At 42.3% G+C, this 10873-nt stretch overlaps 1 non-coding gene across 1 annotated transcript; it reads left to right on the top strand.

Annotated features, from left to right (window-relative positions):
• Window positions 1-8556: 8556 nt before the first annotated feature.
• LOC132651853 (small nucleolar RNA SNORA17) lies at window positions 8557-8685 on the top strand. The gene has a single exon (XR_009589416.1). It is a non-coding gene; the product is annotated as a small nucleolar RNA SNORA17 (small nucleolar RNA).
• Window positions 8686-10873: the final 2188 nt, after the last annotated feature.

Raw genomic sequence — 10873 nt, 5'->3', positions numbered from 1 at the left:
CAAAGCAGCATTTTGGATAAGAACGTGTTATATGTCACAAGCAGGTTCCCTTTCATCTGGAAACAAGGGATATACTGTGGAAAATTTCATTTTATTTCTGCACAGTGGAGAGGTCTCACAATCTGATCAGCTCCACTGTGGAAACATGATTGTCTTGTCTCTTAGATCCTTCAGAGCAACAAGTACCTGGAGTACAATGTTGATGACTCAGACTTTATAGAAGCATGATCCTAATGAAACATATAAATGCAATAATTGCAATAATTAATCTGTTAATTATTAGTCCAGATAATCTATTCAGTGAGTGGAGAACACTGAAGCTCCTGAGTTCAAGCTGATGAGGTGCCAGGAAAAGCTACCATCCCCTCCAGCACCATCTCTACCCTCTAGCAACCCACCCAGTCTAGTAACTGCTTCAACACCCAATGCAGTAATTGGGGGATAATGCTTGCACCATAGAGTATGGGAGTTGGTGACTTACTTTGTAATTCCTGCTGATCCTGCCTGGGTCAAACCCACCTTGACTTCCACCCTCACCATCCATCCCCCGTGACCTTGAAGCATCAAGGTATTTCAAATTCCTTTGAGTTTCTGCATTACACAAAACCTTACGTGGAACATTTTGGATGGAGTGCCTCTCTCACATCTCCTCCATGGATCTCCGTTCTCTCCACCTTTTTGCTTCTTTGTTGCTTATATCAGGACATATTTTTTTTCCTCCCGAAAGCGTGCCTAAACTCAGAAGATAGTCTGTGTGGGTTTCTACAGGCCTTTAGAATAGAGAGCACATTTGGGGCTTTTGAATCTAAATGTAGCTTTCCTTCTGTCTCCTTTCACTTTAGAATGATGGTTGCATTCCTTGAAACATTGCGGTAGATAATTGTTGATTGCAAACCCAGTAAATCATCTTTCCATATCTAGTGTCTGTGTTAAAGCCCAGCAAAGCATTGGCAATCAATTACGTTCATTAATTCTATTTCTATCACTGGCACAATTTCTTCATCGTAACTCAGCTGTGTTCCATATAAGTGTATATAGATGTATATGGACTTGTATTTACGTGTGATCCATTAGTGATGGGAAGTAGCCTTACTTTTATTATTACACAATCCTTGTCACAGTGCAGTGGCAGCACACCACCTGTGAAGGGATAGTTTTAGGAAGAGAGTGGAAACAGAACATTCCCACATTCTATTAACAATTTGTCAAAGGGGTAAATTCCATTTTTCTGCTTCAGATATACCAATCAGCACACATCCAGAAAAAATATATTAGCAAAAACACGAATAGCCAAAATCAGTCTTATTTACTGTAAATTCAAGTGTGAAAGAAATCAGTTTAAATTGGTCAGAGGCAGAACTGATAAAAACAAAACTTAAAATTTTGAGGAAGGCTTGATGAAATTTGAAGGCAGTGACTCAAAAGAAGCTGATGTGTATAAACTTTAATAAGGCTCATGCTTGATTCCAGTGCCTTTATGCTAAAAAACCAGAATGCTGTGGCTGCTATGTATGTAATTATATGACATCTTACATGTGACTAATAGAATAATCCAACATAGAATATAGCAATGTGCTGGAGTTAGTGAGAAAATCAACTAGAACTGATCAAAATTTCCAAAAGACTAATAATTTTAATGTAGTAATGGACTGAGAAGAGCTTCCATTATTATGACATTTCTGATAATTTCAAACACTGAAGATTTTTTTCTATTTCATTTCAGTTGTATGAACTAAACAAACATACATTAAGTAGGAATTAGAAACATGCATGGACCATGCAACACAGCCTAGCACACAGGGTAGAACTGAAGAAGAATATGAACAAAACATGGGTAAGAGTTGAGGTTGACCACTTTACTTTTTTATAGTAATGAGAAGAAAGGAGAATAAAGAAAATGATGTCAAAATCAATCTGATTGATGTTCAGACTTCCATGTTTTTCTCATCGACGCCACTCAGTTTTCTTTACTCAGGGCTGTGGAGATGGTTCTGTGGTTAAGAACGTTCTGTCCTTTCAGGAGACCGGAGTTTGGTTCCTAGCACTCACCTCACGTAGTTCACTACTGACTGCCTATCACTCCAGCTTCAGGGGATCTGTCGCCATCTTCAGGCTTCTGCACATGCAAGCACACAGATCACAACTACACAGGCATATATACATACACACAAATAAACATTTAGAAAACCAAAATGAACAACAAACAAGTAAGTATGTAAGTAAAGAGATGTCTTTATTGACTTTCTGAAATTTTTTTTTTTTTTTTTTTGGTAAATGCAAAAATTTGGTGCAGTGCTCTCTTGGCCACTGCAAATCCACTTTATTCTGGCTTCTACCATGCATGATGAGATATGTGTAGTCACTAAATCTTGACCCTGAGCATTCTGTTTTCTAGTCTGCCTTCTTGACTTTTCCTGGCCTTCAGTTTCAAGGAAAATCTGTTCACCATATGTCTAACCCCGGATTTCCTTCTGTTGTTCCCTGTTAAGATCCTAGCGAGCACTGCAAAGTGTATTGTTGCATTTTGGAGCAACTTTGGACGTTTCAGCTCTATTCCTTTAAAAGCATTGTTTTTCCCTGAAGCCTCTTCCTTCTGAAACCCTATGACGTAGATAGACATTGTCTTTCTCAGGTATCCCAGGGCCTGAGGAGCAGTCTTTGGGATTGTTTTCCTCTGGCACAGCCATTACACTGCCAAGCCCAATCAGGGATTTCTTTTTATTGCCTATTTTCAATTTCTAAAATTTCCAAGCCATTCTCCTTGATATTTTCTCTTTCAATTTTTTTACTAACACATTACTAATTGAAATTTTGGATTAGCTTTTTGTGTGTCTTTAGAATTGTTGCTTTTAATTCTTTGCTTGATAATCTACTATTGGACCCTGCAGTTAAGGTTGAAGTCTGGCATTACCAGAAAGCCCCTGAGCTAGATGTTAAAATAATGGACTCCCTTCCTCAGCTGGGTTTCCTCCTTTTCGACTGATTTGGGGAAGTCCCAGATCCTCTAAGGAGTATCTCCCTAGTCCTCAGGGAGATTACAGGTGCAATCTTTTCTCTATAGGAAACCCATTCAGTGTGGATTCCCGGAAATATCCTCCATACTAATGAGATGTCTCTGGTACCTCAGCTTTCAACCAGTGACCTTGTCTGTACCTGGAGTGTCACTTTCCAGTAGAATAAGTTCTATGTTCCCCTTCTTATGATAGGACTGTGCTGCTCCACGTAAATCAAGCACTCCAAGCCACACTGTGAATCAAACACATTCACTCCAAAACCCCTCCCATTGCCCAAGGTTTATAATGTTCCTGATTCACAAAATCAACTTTCTCTCTGTCTCTCTCTCTGTCTTTCTGTCTCTCTGTCTCTGTCTCTGTCTCTGTCTCTCTCTCTCTCTCACACCTCACACACACACACACACGCACACACACTCCTCCACCATGACCTTCTGAGACTTGCACTCCATCGCTGAACCGCTGAACCTTAATTCACCCGCCAGGCTTACTTAGGGCACAACCTCCCATCTCACTGCCACCATTGCTGCCTGACAGACTTGCATCTCACAACTGTTGGCAGTTCCTGACGAAGACACCAGATTTTCCCAAGCCAAGTCCAGTTCCAAAGACGCTTAGCTCCGCTAGGTTGGAGCTTCCTGATTCTGCTTGGCTTGGGGCCAGCAGATTCACTAAAAACACTGTAACTTTGCCCTGCTAGTGTGCCTGAACTGGAGATCTTGTAACATGGAAGCCTTGTTCTGTGTTGGGGCCCTCAAGAGATTCAGAATGACAATCTACAATCTTTGCAACTCAAAATCATTGGGAGTTACTGATTTGTTTTAACCACTTGAGAAGAAGCATCTTACTGTGCTGAGTGTCTTCAGGCTGTATCCTGTATACTTCAGGTATTATAGGATGAGGCTATGGTTCTTGTTTAATTTTGATTTACTGAGAAGTCAACTGGCCTATCTCCAGCTGTAAGTTCTATCTGTGCTATCTGTGGTTGTCTCTTCTGGATTGTGGTTAGTTTTTAAAGGTTTTGCAGTACAATATGGATGTTTACCATCTATAACCTGACAGGATGAATCCCTCCATCGCTTTTCTCAGGATCCTTCTGTGTTAACTGTGGCCACAGTCTTATATGGACCCAGTAGCTCAAAAACCGTCACAGGGTTATCATTCAAAGCTTCTCTTTTGCTGTCGACATTTTCTGAGGACCCAGGGGAGCTCTCTTTTGTACCTCATTGGCCACTGGAGTTTCCTGCAGGGTTCTATTACTGAGCTGGGTCAAATTTTCTGCAACTGGGCTTGTTCATGTTCCTGCAATGGGATGACGGAAAGATGGTGGGTCATGTGGGCTGCAAACATTCTCTACATGGAAAAGATGGGCTTTCCTGCAAAGATTCACATCATGCAAAGTAAATACTGTGAAGACCTTGGATTCATGAAAATGGCCCGGTTTTCAGATAATCTACTTTTGTTAGTCAGAAAATAAGAAGTGCATAAGCATGCAGTCATTAGTTTTCAGCTTTAAGAAATATAATATCACTCACTACAAACTTAAAATACATAATGTTGACCTAGTTTTATTATCTACACCCTCAACTCATGTGACGTCATTTGACTGAATTAAATTTTCACAGTCTTTTAATAGATGTAAATTTAAAGCTCTTTGGATCTCTTTAAAAAAATTCCAGCACATACACATTAAATTCTAAAAACAGCTTAGGGACTGTCAATAGGTTTTTCTCCTTTCAATTTGAACCCCCATCTGTGTGGCTAAGAAAAGCGATCCATTGAAATGCAGAAGCCATTTATCTAGTCAGTAGTGGCTTACCTTATTCATGAAAATTTCAGTTCAACATTTTATCGATAGTATTCACAGAACCTTAAAATTTATTTGTACATATTAATACCTGTAATCACTGAGCTCACTTTCAGACTGTTATTTATTTGAAATCGAAACCATGGAGCTCACAGGGTCCACACTGCAGGGTCCACTGGAGAATATGTATATGGTTTTTGGAAGAGCATTAAAAAAAAAAAACCCAAAGTTCTCCTAATTAGTCCCTAAGAGAATCTTTAAAACAAACAAAAGTGTAAAATTTAATCCCACTGGTGTCATTTAACAGCATCCTAGTAAAATGTTATGTGCTCCAACGGAGTCTGAAAGCTCAGGCAGGCAAGTTATAGGGCTGTAATCTGGAGGCTGGCAAAGCTGGAAGCTTGAGAAAACATTACATAGGGGACGAGGGACACTGGGAAACTGGTCACTGCAACCATTCTCACTTTGCTAGCTTTCTCCCTTCTCTACCCCCTCTCTCTCTTTCTCTCTGTGTGCCTCACCCACTACCCTTCTACTTAATGACATTTTAATTGAAATGAAACAAACTCCCTTCCATGCCCTGCATACACACCTTTCATTGCTAAAAGCAAAGTCCAATGAAACAGTGATCTACAGAGAGAACTTGATACCAGATTCTTTACATTCTTCCTCTAGTCACAGGGTATGACAGACAGCAGTGGAAGAAGCAGATCCAGGAAAACACCGGTTTCTGTTTGTTCAACCCTGCCTTTAAATATGGAGGCCACACACGAGAGACGGGCAGAACATGGCTGATGGTGTGTGCTGGCTGCACGGCCTGTAGACGGAAGGTCCTGGCAGCAGTGTGAGGACTTTTGTGTCCCTGAAGGCTTTGTCTGAATTGATTGTGGTTTCTATGACAGCCAATCTCAATAATTTGAGCTTTCCACAGCAGGGATTTTAAGGGTCAAATTATTCTTTAAATCACCTGGTTTTCCATCCCAGAGCAATCACCTTGCATATTGGCTGTTTGAACATTGAGATTGCCTCTTTATGAGAGAATATTGAAAATGCTTTCCACAGAACTATTAGCATATCAAAATCCATGCACACAAACTCCTCAGGGATTCTCCCCCCAGTCCACATCTGCACAGAATGGACTTCTGAAATGATCACTTTGCTGTTGACACTCCTTCATGAAGGTTTTGTAAAAGTCAAGGATGTGTTTTTATTTTAAAGTGAATGAAGAAAGCGTCTCCAGGAATACTGACATGAAGACATGTCTAGTAATGTGGCCATTTCTTTATCCACTCTCATGTGTACTTGACAAATCACAATTCCTTTCTATGAGTCAAACTAGCGTGATTCCAGCTTATGTTGATGCATAGAAACTATTTAGTCTCTCTGTTTAGCAATGTCCCCTACCATAGGCAGAATGGTAAGTGATTGGATGGAGTCCAACAATGCTAAATACTGCAGCCATTTCTAGACTTCTTGTGTGACAAAGCAGAGGCAGAACATGTAAGGCATCTGGAGAATTATTTATTGTAGGAAGTAGAAACGAAGCTAAATTTTAAATTAATTATTTTTTTATTAATTACAGTTTCTTTTCACTTTGTATCCCAGCTGTAGCCCCCTACCTTGTCCCTTCCCAACCTCACCCTTCATCTCTTTTTGAATCAAAGTTTAATTGAACAAGAACCTATAGGTTTCAGTACCAGACTTCTGTACTGTGGAGGTGACAGGCTCCTGCATGAGTACACATCACATGGACACTATTGCGTCTCAGACCTCAGAATCCTGACAAGAAGAAATGGTGGATTTCAATGGAGTCCTATCACCAAGATTTTTCTAATCTCTGGCATTTGAGTCTGTGGCTGAGCCATTGGACAAATACTTTGCAGTACAAAGTTCTAAAGAGATAAAATATTTCATGAAGAATTAGTTTCCATACAGTAGCAGAAGACTATCTAGATAGTCTAGATTATCTAGATAATCATTTTGAGGCAAGTTATTCTTACAAGAAGGCCAACAAAGAAGGGGAAGAGTCAGTGGAAATCAGGAGAAAGTAGACTTGAGAGAAAACTCCTTTTTATGTTCCAGAACTACAGGTTTTCCACTAGCACACAGGACACAATACATGCCAAGTCAATTGATAAACCATACAAGAAATCTTCACAAATTACAATAAATTTAAATTTTGTTGAGTATATTTTCTGACCACCAATGCAATGAAACTAGAAATCATTTAATAAAAATATATATTGTCTGTGTTGCCCTCTGATCTACACACACACACACACACACACACACACACACACACACCACAGTAAATGTAATTTCAAGAAGGAGTCTTAGGTACAAAGGAAACAATAATTGTTGTTAGAAATTCAAGAAAATAAAAAATTAGCTGTAAAAATTAAAAAAAAAGATTATAGAAAGACAAAAATAAATGGAAGAACTAGAGATGATAAGAGTGTGTCACACTTTAAATAACCAAGTCATATGTGATGTTCATGCAGTATGACTAAAGAATTAGCGACAGGTGGAGAGTATGAGCTTTGATAAGGGGAAATCTGGGATGCGTGCTGTGTAGAAGGAAAATGCCACAGTATACACATGCAAACAGGCTAACACAGAGTCATGGGGATGAGATACAACCTAATAATGATGTCAGGTAACGAACTCAGCATGGGTGTGCCTGTACCTGACCCAGCCATTCCCAGAGCCAACCATTTTCTCAGTGCTCTGAAATATAAAATAACACACAGTGTTTTAGTTAAGCTTTTATTGCTGTGAAGAGACACCGTGACCATGGCAGCTCTCATAAAGGAAAACCTTTAACTGGAGATGACTTTATAGGTCAGAGGCTTAGTCCATTATCATCATGTGGGGAGGAATGGCAGCGTCCAGGCAGACATGGTGCTGGAGGAGTACGGAGTTCTATATCTTGATCCACAGACACCAGAAGGAGACTGAGTGTCACACTGGGAGTAGCTTGAACATAGGAGACCTCGGAGCTCACCTCCACGGTGACATACTTCCTCCAGCAAGGCCACACCTATTTCCAAAAGGCCATAGTAGTGCCACCCCCTATGTGTCAAGAAATCAAACACGTGAGTGTGGAGGCTATACCTGTTCAAACCACCATACAGTAAGCTGGTGGGCATGTACACACACAGTAGAATAAGGCAGAGCAGGTAAAACAGCACGTGCTATGCTGATGTGCATGCGCGTAGAGTGAAATAGGGTGAAGCAGGTAAATCTGTACATATAGCCAGCATCTGCCCGTGACCTCTCAGGACAGGCAGTCAACAAATAAATACAAACACAGATGATTCAGACAACTCTACCAACCAAGGTGATATGATGATGGTTCTTGTGCCTATAAGATATTTCCAAGCTAAATTCTTTCCTCCCTTCTTTCTTTATTCTCTTTTATTTCTTTCTTCTGTTTGAGAAATGGTCTTGTGTGCCCAAATTGCCTCAGGACACAGCCAAACATAGCCTTGAACCCCTTATTTTCCTGCCACCTCATCCTAAGTGCTGTGTTTACAGAGGTATTTTGTAAGGCTCAGCTTAGATTGTTTATTGAGCTGTAAAAGTAAATAGAAGTAAAATTCTTTCAAAAGAGAACACGAATTTGGGTGGGCAGGGAAGACAATGGGACCTGGGAGGGAGTTGGGAGATGCTTGGTTTAAAAGACATTGTATGAAATTTTCAAAGAATTAATAAAACACTACTTAAAAAAATAAATATATTGCCCCTAGAGGCTTTGCAGGTATGGCTTCTTTGTCACATGTGTGTCCGTAGGTGGCAGAAGGAGGAAATGCCTGTGATCAGTGTTCTGACCTACGGAACATCTGAATTATAAGTGATCCTAGCATTCCCTGAAGAAAGCGATTCTGCGATGACTACCAGTTTGGTGCCAGGCAGACCTGGATGGGATCTCAGGATGAGGAGCAAACCAGAGACTAGAAGAACTCCTGTTACTGCAGGCACCAGATGGAAGGGAGCCCAAGTCAGGCCAGGTGAGGAAGAAGCCCGAGACAACCACCAGAGCAGTGCCATGGGTGCCTGGACAGAGAGCTAGCCTGAGATGACCACCACTCCACTCTTGTGCAGGCCTGGGGGGGTCATATTACCCCAAAATGAACCCCGCCTGGCACTCTAATGCACAAGTGGGGCATAGGATTTTTTTTCCCTTTTTTTAAAATTTTTCATCAATTACACTTTATTCATTCTGCATCCCTCCATAAGCCCCTCCCTCCTCCCCTCCCAATCCCACCCTCCCTCCTCCGTCTGCTTGCATGCCACTCCCCAAGTCCACTAATAGGGGAGGTTCTCCTCTGCTTTCTGATCTTAGTCTGTCAGTTCACATCAAAAGTGGCTGCATAGGATTTCTGAGACAACTCCAGACACTCAGAGACTGCAGGTGCCACTAAGAAAAGCAAGTAAGTGGTGGAGAATGGAAGAGAAAGAGAAACAGAAGGATGTGGGCACAATGAAGAGAGGCAGAACTGGAGACTTGAGGGTAATTAGGAACAGCCTGATGAGAGTAGCTGATGTTGCCACTTGGGTCCTGACCTGTGCTGCCACCAGGAGCCACATCTATCCTGTGGCCCCGCAGTGGCAGAGGTTTGTTACCACCAAACACCAAGCTGACATTTCTGGTCTGGGCTGCTGCCCAGGGACATGTTGATGTCTGAGGGCTGTGCAGAACTGGCCCTGCTCTTCACCTGGGAATCATAAGAGGGCTGGCTGAAGGTATAAGAGCATGGGAGCTGACCCTACCCATAGCCAGCTGGGGTACTCTAGAGAGCCAACCCTGCACATTGCAGGAGTTGTGGAAGAGCTGGCCCTACCACTCATCTTCTGTGCAGTGGCATGGATGAGGGAAATATCCTCCTCCTTCTCTTGCCTCTCATCCCTTGTGGCAGGCAGGAGAGCAAGACAGAGGCATGGGAGGGCTGGCCCTGAGGGCACGAGCATGAGAGAGCTGGTCTCACCACTAGTCTGCTCTGCAGTAGTATCAGTGAGGAAGAGAGTCCCCTGTCCTCCCTTTTGCTTTCTCCAATGGGCAGGAGAACTGGTCTTGATGTATTCATGAGAGCAGGATTGCTGTCCCTGCCCCTTACCTGCTGCATCACTCAGGAGAGCAAGCCCCGCATCTCACCTGAGCAACAAGTGTGGGGGTTGTAGATGAGCTGGCCCTAAGGGTATGAATGTGGGAAAGCTGACCCTGGTTCTTGTCTGCAGTTTAGCAGTGTGGGCAAGGGAATGATGCTCTCCTCAACTCTCACCCTTTGCCACGTATGGCAGGCAGGAGAGCTGGTCCCAGGGTCACGAGGGTGGGAGAAGTGGCCTGGTCCCTCACCAGCTGCAACACTCAGGAAAGCAGGCCCTGCACCTCACCTGGTCAGCAGGGTGGAGCTGGCCCTGGCTTCTGGGGTTGCCTGTGAGATGGCTCTAACGATGTGAGCTGAGATATCTTTCAGGCCCAGAACCAGGGCTTTCATTTGACTCACCGCAACATCTACCCCATCAATGGACTGCTGGAGGCCATGAAGGAGCTGTCCTATAGATCTAAAACTACAGGATTTCCATAACACAGGGCGACAACAGTATATCCAAGAGGAGCTCTGTTGAGGATCCAGTACTGATAGAATAGCGGGAGCCAGAGTCCTAGTACCAGACCAACAAGTCATTGCAATGAACATTTGCGAGGAAAGATATGTGGGCGAAAGGGTGTACTGTGGGACACACTGTGACACACTACAGCTTCCATAATGAAATATTTTTTCTCTGTTGTGGGGAGGTTGTAAGGGTGGAGGGTGGGTAGGAGGAGATGGGGAGATGAGTGGGATTGGTGTGCACTATGTGAAGTCCACAAAGAACCAATAAAAAAGCTAAAAAAAAAAAAATCCAAACACACACATACAACCCTACAAGCCCTTAATGAATTATAATGGTTAAATTCTTTATACCATACTCTCTGAGAACATTTGATTGAGATATTATTGGAGATAACAGAATAATATATCATTCCTCCCAAAACTTGGAAATGACAGACTAC

This window comes from Meriones unguiculatus, chromosome 1 (genome assembly GCF_030254825.1).
Source record: "Meriones unguiculatus strain TT.TT164.6M chromosome 1, Bangor_MerUng_6.1, whole genome shotgun sequence".
Taxonomy (NCBI): domain Eukaryota; kingdom Metazoa; phylum Chordata; class Mammalia; order Rodentia; family Muridae; genus Meriones; species Meriones unguiculatus.
This window is presented reverse-complemented; position numbering and strand designations above follow the sequence as displayed.